The sequence below is a fragment of the Eumetopias jubatus genome, unplaced genomic scaffold (assembly GCF_037043125.1).
Source record: "Eumetopias jubatus isolate StellerSeaLion01/CBP00866 unplaced genomic scaffold, mEumJub1_p1.0 scaffold_17, whole genome shotgun sequence".
Taxonomy (NCBI): Eukaryota; Metazoa; Chordata; class Mammalia; order Carnivora; family Otariidae; genus Eumetopias; species Eumetopias jubatus.
Window position 1 is genome coordinate 3712130 of NW_028274823.1, and position 18915 is coordinate 3731044.

The 18915-nt window shown below is 43.3% G+C and overlaps 1 protein-coding gene across 2 annotated transcripts in view; it reads right to left on the bottom strand.

The window, feature by feature from the left end:
* The window catches only part of MGMT (O-6-methylguanine-DNA methyltransferase), a 292226-nt gene that overhangs the window by 262964 nt on the left and 10347 nt on the right, over positions 1 to 18915 (bottom strand). The window contains exon 2 of one of the 2 annotated variants that reach the window (XM_028120024.2): positions 10691 to 10845. The exons of the other annotated variant lie outside the window; for it this stretch is intronic. The gene's annotated coding sequence lies outside the window, so the exon portion shown is untranslated. The remainder of the gene's footprint in view (positions 1 to 10690; positions 10846 to 18915) is intronic. 2 annotated transcript variants of the gene reach the window in all.

Below are 18915 nucleotides of genomic sequence, written 5' to 3' on the forward strand. Positions count from 1 at the left end.
AGTAGTCTCTCCTCTCAGTGGCCATTCATTAAACATGCACAAATTTTTAAATGTACTTTTGTTATTGGATCACATGCGAAGAGCAAATAAAAACGGTGCAGGACTAAGGTGGATCAAAGTGGCCTCGGAGGGGGGGTGGGCTGGAAGAAGATTCAGAGTGACTGAAAATTCCAGACACCGGCGCTTCCTTTTATAGACACTTATAAAACACAGCTTTCCGTGTGGAACAATGTTTTGATCCCCAAAACACAAATCATCGATTTTCTTTTCTTAAAAATGGTGAGGATAAAATTAAAAGGAAGAGTCCAGATGGCAAATACTACGGTCCCACCGTCCCTGTCGCTGTGTGCTCTCCAAACGTGGCCACGCACACGGGCAGGTGTGCTAGCGCCCGTCCCCAGCCGGGCCAGAGCTCCCGGAGCGTACCGCGGGACATCAGTCTTGTCGATGCCACCCCGCTGGACGAGGGAAGACACCAGACCGGCCGGTGACGGCGTGGGGAATGTCATTACATTCTCGGTGACCAGACACAGGGCTGTGTCTGCAGGAACCCGCATTCCCATGAAGTCCTGATGTCATTTTAACTACGTGAAGAAGCGCTGCCTACAAAAAAAGGAAGAATCCTGGTAGAAAGAGATAAGCCAGGACACACCGCATCCCACCCGCTTCTGGCAGAGAGCATGTCTGTGTTATCACTTCTCCCTTTCGACGATGTGATAGAGCATAACGTTATATTACATAAAACGGGTCCAGAATTTTGGGAGTATGCCCGATCGGAAGAGATGAGAATTTTCATTCTCCACGAGCAAACAGGAATTTAAAAGTTGAGTAGACCATCTACCATCTGTAATGAGTCATCATCAGCGAGTGAAATGCAGAAAATGCGTCTTATCACTTGGCCTATAAAGGCTTCTGATCCATGGGGTAAAAACGCACTGAACTTTAATAAGCACTCCATTATAACAAATAAACCCAAACACCTAATTACCAAGTGGCTATTTATAGTTTCTAAAATAACTTAACCCACTTTCATGAAGCAGATATTTTAAGATTCACAGAAAAATCCTGCCCAATTCCAGCTCTAGATACTACATTTATTTTGCCTGGACCCGGAGGATCAAGAGATCTGTAACTATAAATTATGTTATTTGTACCATAAATTCAAAGAGAAACTAGTCTCATTTACAAATAGCAATTACTTACAAGAGAAAACTGAGTCATAAATTTAAATTGTTAATTTTGTCAGAAATCTGAAACCTGGTCAAAGGGAAATTGCAGAGCTAACGGCAGGTGCTGTGCCCAGCCAGCAATGCCTCCATTTACTTCAGTGGTTTTGCAACACAAGCTACTTTCCAGCAAAATCCCTTCTTCTCTAATTCGGCCTACTTTATATTTTTAGTGTCCTGCTCAGGCAAATTACTCTCCCCATGGAGATGTCCCTGTTAAAACAGCGCAGAGAGGGAAAAGCATGTAATCTGTTCGTAGACAGAAAGGAGTGTCTAATACTCAGAGCACTAGTGACAAAATAAATAAATGAAAATAAAGACGAGCGAAGACAGCAAACGTCAGAATGAGAGTGTGGGTGAAGACCACTGCATGCCATTAAGTGAACACTGGCCCCATCCAAACCAGGCTGTCCAGTACAGCAGCTGCTAGCCACACAGGGCAACTTGTTTAAATGTAAACTAATTAAAATGTGAGAAAGTTAAAAACTCCATTCCTAAGTCACACTCATCACATTTCAAGGGCCTGGCGGCCACAGGTGCCTTGTAGCTGCACTCTGGATGGCACAGACATACGTTTCCATCGCTGCCCAAGGGCCGTGACAACGCTGAAAACACTGTCACTTCACAGACGAGGGCAACTGAGACCAGTAGGTAATGAGGTGATGTCACCGATAAACCAGGAGCCCAGAGCTCACGGGGGTCCCAGAACTAGTGGCTGGCCACTGAGCATGTCCTTCCCTTCTGCCACGGTGAGCCAGAACTCCACATGGTCAGGGCCTTGTTCAAAGTCAGATGCAAGCTCCAGCACACCTCCCACCCACAAGTGCCCAACAAGCAGCTGGTGGATGAGGCTTGGAATGACACGCATAAATGGCCCAAACACTACGTATCCCAAACCCTAAGCACAGCTGCTGAACTCAAGAAGCCAGGAGGCTGGTGAGCAATTTCTCAACCTAAGACTTCAAATACCCTCTCTACTTGGCTTAGTTCTCAAAAACACCACATTAAACATCTTTGGGACAAAATTTTAATTAATTCTTTAGGACAGAGTCTCAGATGTGGAAATGCCCTAAATATCCATCAATAAAAGAATGTTACTTGTTATGATGGGACGCTATGATATCTCTAGATAACGTTGGCAAAAGTTCAACCATATGGAACGTACTTATGACAAAAGGTCAGGTGAAGAAGTCAAACACAAAACTATGATTGTCCCATGTACAGAAATTATCCCGGGGGTGTGTGCGTGTGTGAATGCATGTGGTATTTGTGCACAGATGTGTAAGTGTACCACACAATGAAGAGGAGGAAAAAAACCAGAACACACCAGCAGAAGAATGGATGTCCAAGATACTGGTGTCAGCACACAAAAACTTGGAAATAATTATGATTAATATGTTCAAAACTAAGAGGAAAAGACAGAGAAAATGAATGAGAAACTGGAGGGTTTTAAATACAGAACCAAAACACACATTAAGAATGAAATGGGCATTTCATAGAAGTGGAAAATGCAAACTCTGAAACGTGGAACCGCCAGGGTAAGACTAACAGGAGGGTGGGCGGAGCAGAGCGCAGGGTCTGTGAGCCGCACAACGGGTCCAGAGAAAATGTGCAAGCCGGGGCACAGATGGGAGGGCCATGCGAGGGAAACAGGAGCACCAAAGATGAGCGGCAATCAGCAGGGAGGGAGCAGTAATTACAGAAACGAGTCAAGAATTTTCTGAAACAGAGAACACCAACCCAGAGATTCAAGAAGCTCAGCAAACTCCAGGTGGCATAAAACTAAAGAGAAATCACAGCTACATGGAACACAGTTAATTAGTTAGCTTCAAGCCAAAGAGAAAACCATAGCAGCACCCCGAGTCAAAGACTCATGTTGGCTTCCAAGGAGCAACGACAGAACAGACAGCTGTCTTTTCAAGAGAAACCCGAGGAACCAGGAGAAAGTGAAGGGCACACCTGAAATAAAGTAACTCAAGAAGCAACAACCGTTACCCAACTCTTCCTACGTGGACAGAAGATACCGTGTCCCAGACCCATTCCGTCCACTGCTAACTGACCAGCATTAAAAAAAAAAAAGAAAAGAAAACTTAGGGGATCTTCAAGCAGAAGGAAACTACCCCACATGGAAGCACAGGAATGAAGACTCAGGAACAAAACCCACCAACCCATCAATCACTCAGACAAACCTGCAAGAGTACTAAATGTTGAAAACAACAATAATGATGATGATGACAGCTTTTAGAATATTTATACAATTATACACAAGAGCATAAAAGGGTTAGAGGTAAATAGAAGAAAATTTTATAAAGTGCCTCATTATTCAGGAAGTGGGTAAAGGGACAATTTTAGGTGAGCAATAGCAAGGCAAGGATGCACGCTGTAATCTCTAGGTGAATCGCTAACAGAAAAAATAAGTATGTAGAATGAGAAAGGTATAGATGAGAAAAATGAATAAAAAATATTTTATTAATCTAAAAGCAAGCAAAATAAAGTAGAAATAAAGGACAAAAGAGATATGGGTCAAGTAGAAGACAAACAGCAAAATGATAGAATTAAATTCAACTACATCTATAATTATTATTATTTTGAGAGACAGAGACTGGGTTTATGCGAGCAAATGGTGACAGGGTGGGTTGGGGCAGAGGGGGAGAGAGAGAGAGAGAATCTTAAGCAGGCTCCACACCCAGCGCGGAGCCCAACACAGGCCTCTATCTCATGACCCCGAGAACATGACCTAAGCTGAAATCAAGAGTCGGATGCTTAATGGACTGAGCCACCCAGGCGCCCCTATAATTTTAATGTGACTGGACTAAAAAAATGAAGCTTATCATACCAGATATTTTAAAAATGCATACACTATTTACACACTTTAAATATAAGGACAAAGGCTGAGCGTAAAGGGTGGAAAAAGATACACCAGATCTGACCAAAAGAAGTCCCATATAATAATAGTAACACCAAACAATGTACATCTTACACCCATTAGGACACTACTATTAAAAAAAGACAGAGTAACAAATGTTGGCCAGGATGGGGAAAATCTGGAGCCCTTGTGCCCTGTTAGGAGCAGAGGAAAATGATGTACTTGCTACAGACAGTAAGGCGTTTCCTCAAAAATTCAGAACTACCACATACATGATCTAGCAAGTCCACACCTGGGTTTATATCCAAAAGAAGTGAAAGCAGGGACTTGAGGAGATATCTGCACCCCCATGTTCACAGCAGCATTATTCACAATAGCCAAGAGGTGGAAGCAACTCAAGGGTCCACCAGTGGATGAATGGGTAAATAAAATATGGTGGATGCTTCTATGATATGTAATTTCATGTGTCAACTTGACTATGTCATGGGGGGGTCCAGCCATTTGGTTAAATATTATTTCTGGGTATGTCTGTGAGGGTGTTTTCACACTGAGATAAGCATTTGAATTGTGTATATAGAGTAAAGCAGACTCTTTTCCTCAATGCAGGTGGGTCTCATCTAATCTGTTGAGGGTCTAAATAGAAGCAAAAATAAGGTGAAGGAAGGGAGAAATTCGCTCTTGGCCAGGCTGCCTTCCAGCCGGGATATATTTTATATATATATATATCTCCTGTATAGCAAATTCTCTGTTTTTCTGGAGAACCCTATCACGACATGCACGCAGTGGAGTATTATTCAGCCTTCTCACAGATGCTGCAAGCACGGACGCACCATGAGGACACCATGCTAAGTGAAATGAGCCAGTCACAGAAAGACAAATGCTATAGGAGTCCACTTCTATGAAGTACCTAGAGGAGTCAAATTCACAAAAATAGAAAGTAGAATTATGTTGCCAGGGGCTAGGAGGAAGGTGAAACGGGGAGTCACCTCAGGGGTACAACAATTTCAGTGTTGCAAGATGAAAACGTTCTGGAAATATGTGGCACAACAATGTGAACAGACCTAACACTACTGAACTAGTTACTTAGAAATGATTAAGAAGGTAAATTTTATATTATGTGCTTTACCACAAAAAAAAAAAATCCTAACCAATGTAGATGCTAAGGCAAGAAGTATTAATTGCAATATAAAGATACATTTCATAATGATCAACAAGTCAGGTCAAAAGGAAGACCTAACAATGTGAACTCTGTATCCACCTAATATCAAAGTCTAAAAATATATTAAGCAAAAAACAGAACTAAAGAAGCCAAAAAGTCAAAAATGTAATTTGAGATTTTTAAAGCATCTCTCTCGGGGCGCCTGGGTAGCTCAGTCGTTAGGTGTCTGCCTTCGGCTCGGGTCACGGTCCCAGGGTCCTGGGATCGAGCCCCGCATCGGGCTCCCTGCTCGGCGGGAAGCCTGCTTCTCCCTCTCCCACTCCCCCTGCTTGTGTTCCCTCACTCGCTATCTCTCTCTCTGCCAAATAAATAAAATCTTTAAAGCATCTCTCTCAGTAATTGATGCGAGCACGCAGACAAAGAGCTCTTAAAGCTTATGGAAGATGTGCGCACTTTTAACCAGCTTGATGGGGGTCATACACAGAACACTACCCCCAACTGCAGAACGCGTCCTCTTTTCCAGTGCACGTTGACCCCTTCTCATGCACTGTTCCACCACAGCAAGTCTCAACACACCGCAAGGACTGAAGTCAGACCGCTGTGCTCACCACCTGCAGTGAAAATGGAAATCACCAACAAGAAGATAACCGGAAAAAAACAACAATGTTTAGAAAGTAAGACACACACATCTAAATACTCTGGTGTTAAACATGTAATTATCACAGACTTAGAAAGAATTTTGAATTGAGTGAACATAAAAATAGGAGTATCAGTCTTTACAGAGTGCAGCCAAGAGCTGCATTCACATCAGAAGAAATGCACAGCTCTGTAAGTCCATATGAAAAACAAGAAAGGCTGAAAATCAAGTGAGCTTCCATCTCAAGAACCTGAAAAACAAAAACACCAAATTAAATCCAAAGAAAACAGATGGAAGGTAGTAGAGCAGAAATCCCCGAAACAGAAATTAAGCATAAAACAGAAAAACAAGGACAACAACAAAACCAAAAGTCAGTCCACTGCAATCAGTAAACCAATAGAATGATCATGAAAAAAGAGAAAGGACAACATCCCGACAGTATTTATGAAAAACTGTGGAACTTCGACTCAGTTAGTGAAAGAAGCAGAAAACCAGGAACACTGGCGCAGGGGTGCGACCCCATGACCCACCTGCCGATGCGGAGGTGTGGGGACTCCACATGTGTCCTGAACGCAGACACACCCTCCCACACACGAGGCCCAGACTCGGACAATCCCACATAAGAGGACCTCGTGCAAGGCTGGACAAAGGTGGCGGCAGCCTCTGGGCCCCATACACCCATCGTGATACAATTAGAAGTATGTTAATCTGCTATTGCTGTAAAAAGAATTTACTGCAAACATCATGGTCCAAACACCCCCCATTTGTCCTCTGATGGTCCTTTGCCTCAGAAGTGCCACTGGTCCAGCCGGGGCCTCTGCTCAGGGTCTCAGAGACCAAGTCCCAGGGTCCGCAGGGCTGATGCTTACCTTCAGGCTTGGGGGAGAATCCGCTTTGCCAGCACGTGTGGGTTGCTGTGGAAGCCGGTTCCCTCAGCTGGAGAGCTGGGACCCCGTTTTCTCGCAGGGTGGCAGGCAGTGACCACCCTCAGCACCTTGTCCCACTGCCCCGCCACCTCAGCCACAGAAAACACCCTCTCCTGCCTGCAACCCCCGTCCTCTCCCGTCCCCAACCCGGCAAACTCACCTCTCTGAAGGAGCCCATGTGATTATTCGGTCAGGACCCCTCCCAAACTCTCCCGATCTTTAGGTCGAGTGATGAGTAACCTCAACTGCATTTGCAAAATCTCTTTTTCCACAAAATACAGCAATTGCAGGAGTAACATCAGGGGGCAGTCATGGGTGCCCCCTTAGTATTAACCTACCACAGAAATTAATAACAAAGCCATAAATAAAAATCTCCATGTTTTGAAATTTAAAAATACTTCCAAATAACTCATTTTCCAAGAAGGAAATCATAATGAAAATTAAAAAGTACTTGAAAAGGCAAACATGACCTACTCTATTTTTAGAAACAGTGAAGTGGGACTCAGAGGGCACTATGTGAAATCAGCAAAGGCAAGAGGGTGAAAAGCATGAGGTAAGCCTTTAATCTGGAGTCAGAAACGGGACGAAGAGGAAGCAGGGAGGAAACAGTGGGCAGAAACTGATGAGCTACTGGATCTAAGACACAACACGTGGGCCCATAGTCAAATCTGGTTCCTAAAGACTAAAAAGACAGGCAAACATCTCCTGAGATAGGACAAGCAAAAAGGAGAGAATGTGAAAATAAGCAATATAAGGAATGAAAACAGGGAACAAAATTACAGAGATTTAAGACTTGCGAGAACACTATGAACTATATTCCCCTTCAAAAATTGAAAATCTGGCTTAATATAACTAACCTAACTACAGCTTTAAAAAAATAAATAATCTTATAACTAAAAAGGCAATTAAATCACTAATTTAAAAGTCTTCTCACAAATACCAGGTTACAAAATGTACCAAATTTTGAAAGAAAAGGTCATTTTAATCTAAATCCTTCTAGAGAAAAGAGAATAGAGAAGGGCCAACCCATTCATGATCAGGTTATCTCTGCAACCCAGACCAGACAGGGATGCTATAAGAAAGGAAAAGAACGGGCAGTCTCATTCATAAACACAGATGCAAACACCCTCAACAAAAATTTAGTAGGCCTAGTCCAGATGATGCTTAGTGGACAAGTTCATCCCAGAAATGCAAAAATGATTTAACATTAATAAATCTATAGAAGTAATTACCCACATCAACAGACCTAGGGAGTGGGAATCATATAATCATTTTGATGCAGAAAAATAATTTAATAAAATTCAGAGCCTATTAATGATTTTTAAAAATTTCTCAGACAACCAAAATAGAAGGAACCTTCCTTTCTACCAAAAGCCTATAGCAAGCTTCATTTTTGGTGGTGAAAAATTAACAGCTTTCTCTTTAAAATAAGTAACAAGGTAAGTATATAAATTATGACCATGTCTTTACTGACCATGGTTGTGGAGGTCCTAGCTGGCACAACATGGGAAGTTAAAGAAGTAAATGATTAACTAACAGAGTGGAAAGCAAGAAACCAACTCTCACTCATAGATAGTATGATTGATCATCTACATAGAAAATTCAAGAATATTCATATAGTATATTAAAGAGAGAATTTAGCAAGGAAAGTAGACATAAAATAAGCACATAAAAATCAATACAGCATTTCCATGTACCAATCACAAAGAAGGGATTACCTAAAAAAAAAAAAAAGAAAAGAAAGATACCATTTATAATAGCAACAAAAACAATAAGGACCTGGCGAAAACATCACAAAAGATAGGCAAGCTCTTTATGAAAGAAACTATTAAAAACTGGCAGACACTAAAGAAGACCTAAACAAATATACAGGAAAGATACAGCACATTCCTGAGGAAGAACATTCACACCATGACGCCATGTTATTCTCCCCACATTAATTAATTAATTATAGATGTAAGCAGCTCCAATCAAAACACCAAAGGCTTTTTTCTAAGAATCTGACAAGCTGCTTCTGAAATTTGTATGGACGAGCAAGATGGGAAGACTTATGCCACCGTTAAGAGTTAGCCTAAAGCTATGGTAATTAATATAATGTGGTATCAGTACAGAAACAGAACTATAAAGGAACAGAATCACAAATTCAATTATGTTCGACTACATGAAAATTAAGAACCCCTGTCCACCGAAAGGCAGAAGGGAAACAGAAAGGTAAGCCACGCACTGAGGGACAGTAACAGCCGCCCGTGTGACAAAGCCCTCAAATCCAGAAGGTAAAATTCTCCCGTCAATCCATACAAGGATACCTCAGTAGAAATACAGGCAAAAGGCTATGAACAGGCATTCTGCAAGAGGAATCGTGAGCGGCGACGTGAAAAGCGGCTCCAACTCACTGGTAATCAGAGAGACGCAAATGAAGATCACAATGAGATTATTCTCTAGCCAGTAGGTTAGCAATGATTAAGGGACTTCCAAGTTTTGGTAAGGATGAGCATCAACTGATAGGAGTCTGATCTGCTTCAACCATTTTTACAGAACAGTTACTGTCCTGTAACACCGAACAGTGACGGCGCAGGAACTGTACCCTTGAGTGCACAGCAAGGAGAAGCGGTTATGGATGCGCACTGGAAGCCGCCTGCGAGCGTGATCATCGCTGCCGTGGGAGACCGGCAAAAACTGGGAACAATCCAAGTGCCTAGGGACCAAGCACGGACAAGTACACAAGCGAACGGCGGCACAGCTGCACGGGAGATGCTGGGACGGGAAGACAGCGTGTGCAGCCACGCACAGCTCCGATGGAAACCACACCATACACGCCTTATAAATGTCAAAACGAGCCACACTAAATGGGATCTCGTTGAAAAGCAGCCGGGTAGACGGGAAAACTATACACATCTAAAAAGCAAGATGATGATAAACACAAACATCGTAACAGCCATGATAGCAGGTGGGGCAGGACAGGAGAGGTGCACAGACGCCCTCCCCAGGACGGGGGTGCGATGCCGCTGGAATCAGCATTAAGCCGGCCGGTGCCCAAATCATCGCTGGTACTTCATAGCTTATGCCATCTCACGCACTCGTTGGTGTGCATCAAACAACACATAATTTTAAAAGGAAAAAAAGAAGGAAGGAAAGAGGAAAGGAGGGAGGGAAAGGAGGAAGAAAAGAGAAAAAAAACACACTAGAAAACCACGTAAGATAAAATTAATATAGCAAACAACACTGAAGCCGAAATCCTGTACGCTGGGAAAATGACAAAACCTAAAGATGTACATCTGGTGACTGGAAAAGAGCAAGGAGCGCTTTTCGGAAGGGCTCGGTACCATGCTAGGAGAAACTGGCACGGCTTCGTCATTGCCAACACTGCAGACAGAAACAGGCCCATTTCTGTCGCATGCTAGCGTGCCACATTGGTTCATGCGTGTGTCTATGTGTAACCCAAAACTAGGTAGTTAACACATTACCCCCCTTCTTCTCCTGCAGCCCAGGAGACAGGGGGTTGCTGAAGTGATCTGGCCATTCACATACGGTAGGAGGTACCATGCTCATTTCAGGGAGTACTCCACAAGCATCACACAATCGTGGCCATGCACAGTTCTCACACTTGGGGGGAGAGTGGGGAGAGCACAGGCGGATCCTCTATGTACCTGCATGTCCCACTGTAGGGCACACATTGAGTGTGTGCATGGTCGTGGGAGAGCACAGTGCAGAGCACCAGGCTAGCTCCATGTGCCGAGCAGTTTACACTAGCTACCCGAGAAACCGGGGACAAAGGACAGCCTCCACTGCCTGATGTCTCAAATGCATGGCCGCTCGGAGCTCTCTAGATGGTCAGGTAGACAGCAACGCAGGGGTTAATGTTATCACCACTATTACATTTACTTGACGAGGGTCCAGACCGGCAGTGGTGTGCGAATTCGGGCAGGAAGGGACACACTCTCCTCCTGTCTGCTCTCCTCTTCCTCAGCGTGAAAATGCCCAGAAGACAGCCTTCAGCGAAGCCCGTTTCTAGTGATGCCACGTATTAAAAGCTGCAACAGTGACAGGGAAAAAATAACCTGAGTTCAAGAGGCCCTGATTTCCTCTGACTTTCCAATGCTGGTCCTCTCGGTATGGAGTCGACATGGTCCTCCTTTGGAGTAAAAATACAGATGAAGTTCTTTAAATGTCTAAACAGAGAGTCAACCCATTTCTACCAGCTTAACCCAACACCTGCCACCTGGGACTCACCTGTGTGCTATTCTCACCGCTGAGCTGGATCTAGTGTGAGCAGAAGACACTGTCAGGGGTCAGAGGGCAGGGCAGCAACAGGAGGGATGGCTCTGGCGGCCTGCTGGCAGCCGCCCCTTATCCTCTCTTTACACTCAACTGCCGACTTGCATCGGACTGCTGGGTGGCAGACTCCTCCTGAGAAGGCCCTCTCTCTCTCTGTGCATTCCTCTCCACCCTCCACCCAAACAAGGAAGACCACTGGAACACGGCCTAGCGGGACCGTTATTCTCAGTTCCCTAAACAACATGACACCTCCGGTTTAAACTGAGGATCCACCAGAAAACAAAGGAAAAGAAAGTCATACAAAAACCATTCCTGCATTTGGTCATTCAAAAAAGCCAACATTAAATTGTTTACTCCCTTACTTAAAGCTTTAGGACAAATTCCTCCCACAGGAAAAGGTTTCTGTCTCCTGAATGGATGACATTCACGTACTAATTACACAATGAGGGCTGGGTAGCTCCCACTGCCCTTTGCACCATGGCTGCAAAGGTTCATCTGGCAGGGTTCATCTGTACTTGCATAAGCTAGCCTCAGCCTGGGTTTCCTGGCATACTTAACATTCTTAGTGCATGGCTCTCGGGCAACCACAACTACCCAAATATAGTCAAGAAACAGAAAACAAACAGAAAAGCCTCTGACAGAAGGCAAAATAGCTGACACAAAATCCATATGCTAAAGGTCACGGGCTCTGGAGCCAGCCTGCCCGGGTTAAAACTGTTATTATATCTATGTCCCCCATGTTCAATCAGAGGAAAACAAAAACATGCTAAGGGAAGATATAGAAAGGACCCCAATGGAACTTAGATGGAAATTACAGTGTCGAAAATGAGAAATACACCGGTGTGATTAACAGATTAGATAAGGCAGAAGGGAGAAATTAGTGACAATGAAGACAAAACAGTTTTTTAAACTATCCAGGCAGAGAAAAAAAAGACTAAAGGAAATGAACAGGGTATCAGCACGATGTGGAACAGTATTAAGCAATTGGGCACACATTGGAGTCACCCCAGGAAAAGGAAAATGGCAGAAAAATATTTGAAAAAATATTAACTATTCCTTCAAATTTAATGAAAAAGCTACATTCACAGAAACTCATTGAAACCAAAGCATTAGAACATAAAGAGAAGTAGACTGAGGCACACCATAATCAAATTGCTGAAAAAAAGCGATAAAGAAAAACCTTGCAAGTGGCCAAAAGGGGGAAATAGGGTGGACTCCACGCAGAGAAAAAACATTTAAGCACGACAGCACACTGGTCATCAGGAGCTATGTCAGGCAGGACACAATGGAACACCACATTTTTTTTTTTTTTTTATCTTATGTTAGTCACCATACAACACATCGTTAATTTTTGATGTGGTGATCCATGCTTCATTGTTTTCGTATAACACCCAGTGCTCCATGCAGTACGTGCCCTCCTTAATACCCAGCACCGGGCTAACCCATCCCCCTCCCCTCTCCTCTAAAACCCTCAGCTTGTTTCTCGGAGTCCATAGTCTCTCATGGTTCATCTCTCCCTCCGATTCCCCCCCTTCATTTTTCCCTTCCTTCTCCTAATGTCCTCCATTCTAGTCCTTATGTTCCACAAATAAGTGAAACCATACGATAATTGCCTTTTCTGCTTGACTTATTTCACTGAGCATAATCTCCTCCAGTCCCATCCATGTTGATGCAAAAGTTGGGTATTCATCCTTTCTGACAGCTGGGTAATATTCCATTGTATCTATGGACCACACCTTCTTTATCCATTCGTCTGTTGAAGGGCATCTCGGCTCTTTCCACAGTTTGGCTATTGAGGACATTGCTGCTATGAACATTGGGGAGCATTTGGCCCTTCTTTTCACTGCATCTGTGTCTTTTGGGTAAATACCCAGGAGTGCAATTGCTGGGTCATAGGGTAGCTCTATTTTTAATTTTTTGAGGCACCTCCACACTGTTTTCCAAAGTGGCTACACCAACTTACATTCCCACCAACAGTGTAAGAGGGGAACACCACATTTAAAGCATGAAAGGGAAAACATGGTCAATCTAGAATTCTATAAGCAGCAAAATATCTTCCAATAATAAAAGCAAAACAAAGGCTTTTTCAAAAAAAGAAAAAAGGAAGACGGTTCATGTACTAACAGACCTGCATTTGAGAAACATTGGTACAAGTTCCTTAGGCATAAAAAAAAATGATACCAGGTGGAAGTTTGGGTTTTCATAAAGGAATGAAGAGCGTGAGAAGTGGAAAAATATGCAAATAAATGTAAAAGCTGGGGGGAGGGTTCCTATTTTTAACTTTAAAAAATAACTCCCTGCCTAAAGCAAAAATGACAATATATTTTGGAGTTTGTAACATATGTAGAAATAAAATGTATGAAATGAGTACCACAGGAACTTGGGAGAGCCTGAAGCTGCTGCCGTAGGGTTCTCCCACTGTATGTGATAATGTCATGTGAGTGCGGGCCATGACATGCTAAATACACACACAACACCCTAGAACAACCACTAAAAAGAAAAGAAAGGAGAAAGAGCTAATAAGCCAATAGTATAGATACAAGCTAGAATCATTAAAATATATATTTGAATAATCCAAAAGAAGGCAGGAAAATGAGGGGGAAAGATCAAACGGGATAAATAGAAGGCAAACAGCAAGAAGGCGCATGTAAACCCAACCATACTGATAATCGCATAATGCAAATGCTCTCAATTCTCCAATTTCTATAAAGACATGATCTGATGAGAGTTTTTAAAAACAAGAGACCCAAGAAACACATATGAGATGTAATGACAAAATTGGTAAAATATAAATGAGTGGAAGAACATTTGCCACAGAAACACTAAAAAAAGAAACGTGGAATGGCCATCTTAGTATCAAACAAGGAATTTCAAAACAAGAACTATTATTAAGATGAAAGGTGGCCATTTCATAAGGGTAAATGGTTAGTTCACCAAGAGGACATAAAAATTATAAATATGCACACATCTAATAAAAAGTTTGAGGCAGAGGAAGCAAGAGCTGAGAATCAAAGACAGACAAATCTCAAGCTACAGCTAATTATTTATAGAACAGGGAGACAGAGGACCTGAGCTACATGATCAACAAACCTGACCCAACTGATACAAAAAAGAACACTCTACCCAAAAACCACAGAAAATTCACCAATGTAGGTCATGTTCTGGGCCATGAAACAATTCTCCATAAATTTAGGACTGAAATAAAAAAGTATGTCCTCTGACCACAAGTAATTAAATGGAAGATCAGTGACAGAGAAATATCAGGAAAATCCCTGACTATTTGGAAATGAAAGGACATACTTCTAAATAAGCCACGTGCTACAGAAGGACGTGCAGAGGAAACCAGAACACACAGGGCACTGAATGAAAGGAAGACAACAACACAGCCATCAGTGGGACGCGGCTCACGCGAGCTTCACGCTTCGAGGGAACACTCAGTGCTGAGGGTCAACAGGAGGAAAGACCAAGGGCTCAACTCAATGATCTAAGCTCCCACCTTAGCAAAGGACAGACAGAAAGTAAACTAAACCCAAAAGAAGCAGAAGAAGGGAATAATAAAGAGAAGAGATCAGTAAACAAGAAAAGAGAGTGGAAATCTATTGTAACAAGTCAGTTCTCTGAAATGGACAAACTGCTAACCAGACCAATTAGAAAAAAAGAGAAACAAATTACCAGTATCAGTAATAAAAACAAGGACCCTACTTAAATCCTACAGACACTCAAAGGACAATAAGAGAATATTAAAATAATTTTGAGCCAATAAATTCAAACAAGTGCGATGAAATGGCCAAATTCCTTGAAAACCACAAATTACCAAAAAAGTCACTGAGGAAGAAAGAAATGACTTGAGTAACACTCTGCCTACTCAAGAGACAGAATGCGTAGTTAACATCCTTCCCGCAAAGACAACCGCAAGCCAACGCGGCCTCACTGGCAAATCTAGCAGACATTCAAAGGAGAAACGATATTAACAGCACACAAACTGTTCCAGGAAATACAAGACGCCTCATCTCGCAAGTCTAGGATTGCTGTAACTCCAAACCGGAAGGACTCTCCCAGAGGAGAAAGCTGTGGGTCAGTTTCCCCCTGAATCACAGACACACACACAAATCCTCAAACACAGTAACCAACGGAATTCAGCAGGTATGACAGCACTGATACCCATACATCCAAGCGGGGTCATCCAGGAACTCAGAGTTGGTTTACCACACGGAGGTCAAGCAGTGTGATTCAGCACACGCACCGCACAAGGGAGACAACTTCCCCATTGTGACAAGAGGCACCCACGGACCACGCTTCACTGTGTATGAGGATGGCGGAAACAGCCGTGAACACGGCTGGTGAAAAGTAAGAGGCAATCCTCCTCCCCTCCTGCTCCACAGACTCAAGGTCAAGGGGGAAACAGCCAGGATCCTGCCAGAATGTCTGGATGAAGCAATCAAGCTGGATTATCATCCCACAATCTGTACCGTTTTGGGTATCCTGGGCCCAGACGGGCAGGGTGTGGGAGCGCTCCAGCAGCCAAGCGGGAATGCTGGCTGGTCTGCAGGAACACATGTGTGGCTGAGGAGCTCGGCCCAAGAACCTGCCGACTCACCCATGGAACACAAGCTGTACTTGTAGGAATGAGTAACAGCCTATGGGTACTCGGACGTGGGTACCCAGCAGACATTTTCTCAAAAATAAACAAAGTGAGCATGTCACTGTAAGAGACGTAGTGACAGTATTCACTGCTAATGGTAAGTGGAGAGCTTTAAGTGATGACAACAGCTTTGGGGGACTGGCATCCACCACCACGGCGCCCAATTCTAAGACTGTTCTAAGGAGAATGACGGTGGTATCAACAAGCATGGGTTTCAACACTGCATTATGAAACCTGCCAACGTTTGGAAGATGTGTGTAAATCAGCAAACCAGTATTTTCCAAAAGACCAAAGAGTGATGTAACAAAATCATTCAAGGTGCTAGACACACCGGTCGATTTCCATGTAAGGGAATACAAAAAGCTCACTAAGGACTCAGATGCCACACAGCAAAGAACCTTCAAGAAGCTAACACTTACTTGTCGAGTTCTGATGCCATCTCAAAGAATATCCACAATTATCTGAAAAAGCTACGAAAATGCTCTTCCTTTCCAGTTACTTAAGAAGCCAGACCCTCTTGATATGCTTCAGCCCCAACACAGGAGAGGAGACAGAGAGCAGAAGAAGCAGGTGAGAGATCAAGCACCCGTCCGTTAAGCCAGTCATTTAAGAGATGTGGAAAAAAAGTAAACCAACACCACTCACTTCACTGTTTTTTTATGGAAAAGAGTTACCTTTCATTTAAAAATGTGTTATTTACGTTAAAATGTAATAGGTTTATTGTTGCTTAAATGAATTAATAAGTATTTTTAAATTTCTCAATGTTAACTTCTAATGTGGTAAATTTGATATATGACTCTCGTAAGTTCTCTGGGATCTCCAATAAATTTTAAGAGCGCAAAAAGTCTCCAAAACCAAATCACAGGAGCCCGCTGGCGTGGAGAGCAGAGTCCGGAGACTCTGCCAGGCCCTACGCCACCTGCTATCTTGACACCTTGCAACCCAGGGGCCTGTCAGGACCTAATCCCTCCATTTGCAAACAGGAGGAAGAACAGAGAAACACCCCTGTACTCTCTGACATCCAGAGCACAACCAGAAGAACATCATAGGAAAATAATCACTTTCCCAGCTTTTTAAATGCTCTCTATTACCGCTACCTGTACAAACTTTTCCATATAAATTTGATTAAATCTCTCCAGGAGACTTCCTTATAAAGCTCCACTAGAGAATGTATCATTATTTCAGCTTAGAGTTGGAAACAAGGAAGAAAAAAAAAAAAGAATCCTTTGGTGTAGCAAGTCAGTGTATGAATACAATTCCATATGAAAACATTTAAAATACATTAGATTTTTGGTCAAGATGAAAGACCAAAAAAAAAAAAAAAATCAAGCAATCTATTCTAATTGGGTTCCCATGGTAACTGTGCAATTGGGTTTTTCAATATAACATCCCAAAGGCCCAATGCACACTTGTAAAATATACTTCAAACAGCCTGAATTGTTTTCACATTACAGCACTCCCAGGAAGATCAATTACTATCCACCCCCACCCTGACTATCAGTGGCAGGACACGTTAACCACATTAACACTGCTTGCCGCATTAACATAAGTCATATAAGGAGCACCACATATCACAATCATTATATAAAACTAATCACACCCCTCAGATTCATCAAACCTGCTTGGGAAATAAACCGATACTGCTGTCGTCACAGAATCGTGTTTACGAAATGTATGAAATCGAGCCCAACCACATGCCACACCATTATGCCTCTCTTATTGATTTCCAGGATAAGCAGAATCAATCATTAATAATTACATTATAAGATGGCCCTCAAGGTTAATCATATTCTTAGAGACTCTCACCATGGAATTAAACAACAAACATAGCTGTGCTAATAAATAAATAAATAAAACATAACTGAGAATTCAAATCCACATTTTAAATATTAACAGCACAGTAAGAAGCACAGCACACTCCATCACCTGGGATTCCAGCTTCTCCCACACGGACCACAGTGGTCTCTCCCTGCCAAGCGGCATTCCGGGGACACAGTGCTGGCCCACACAGCAAGGGCACAGAGGGCCGAGGCCATAGCTCAGCAATGGCAGGATTCATTAGGTAAAAGTTTGCAACTTGAGTTTTCTTTGCAACAAGCATAAAAATCCCTACATATTTGATGCCTTCTGCAGATCCACACCCTACAGCACAAACTGGTGCTTGGGCAGAAGTAAATTTAACAATCTCCTACCTTTTTAGGTCCCCCCATCAATGGCCACGGATGTAACACAGGCCAATTTGATGCAAGTGTAGGCCAGCAGCTGCCAGCGAGAAATGTCTTGCTAGGTCCCCAACTCAACAGAGACCTCCAAAAATCCTGGAAGACAACTAAGCATGAAAAGTAGCAAACTGCATGATTACTAGACTTCTAGCTGGTGTCCAACAGGATGGCCCCATGCTGCTCCTTGATCCAGGTGGGACTAGAGACTGAACTGACCAATGTTAAGAAAAAAAACAAACAACCAACACAAAATCCCAAACAGTAAATCTAGGCTAGTTCCCCAACCCTCCTCATGCCTAAGAACCCCAGTCACTCAGCACTTAATACCAAACTCTCCTCCCCACCACTCCCTCTTGCATCAGAGGCTGGGAGCCTTGACAGCATCCCAGCACACGGGCACCCAGGGACACAATGTCCCCAGGCCCGCCAACAGTCCACCGGCCCTCTGGGTGTCTCTTGCCTTACCTGCCACATCCCCTTTCTGCAACCTTTGGGGTCCCTGGTAGTAAGACCAATATTTTGTTTGTTTATTCTGTTTTTTGTTACTCTATACACACTCACACCTTTGGGGATGCCAAGAGCTAAACCTGAGAACCAACCACGACATTTGAGCATTGTCTGAATACAAAGTTGCCCTCCTTCCAAAATCCCAATTTTATAGACAAGCCCCAAGTAATTTTGTGCTTTTGAAGTAACTAGCCTGCACTTCACCGGTGCATTAGTCCGCTCAGCTGCCATACTACAATACCAGACTACACGGCCGAAACAGAAATTTACTTTCTCACAGTTCTAGAGGCTGTGAAGTCCAAGATCAAGGTTCTGGCTGACTTCATGTCTGGTGAGGGCTCTCTTCCTGGCCTGCAGATGGCTGCCTTCTCCCCTATGCCCTCCAATGGTGGGGACCAGAATGGAGGGGAGAGAGGAGGGAGAGCAGAGGGGAGCGCACAGGAGGGGGAACAGGG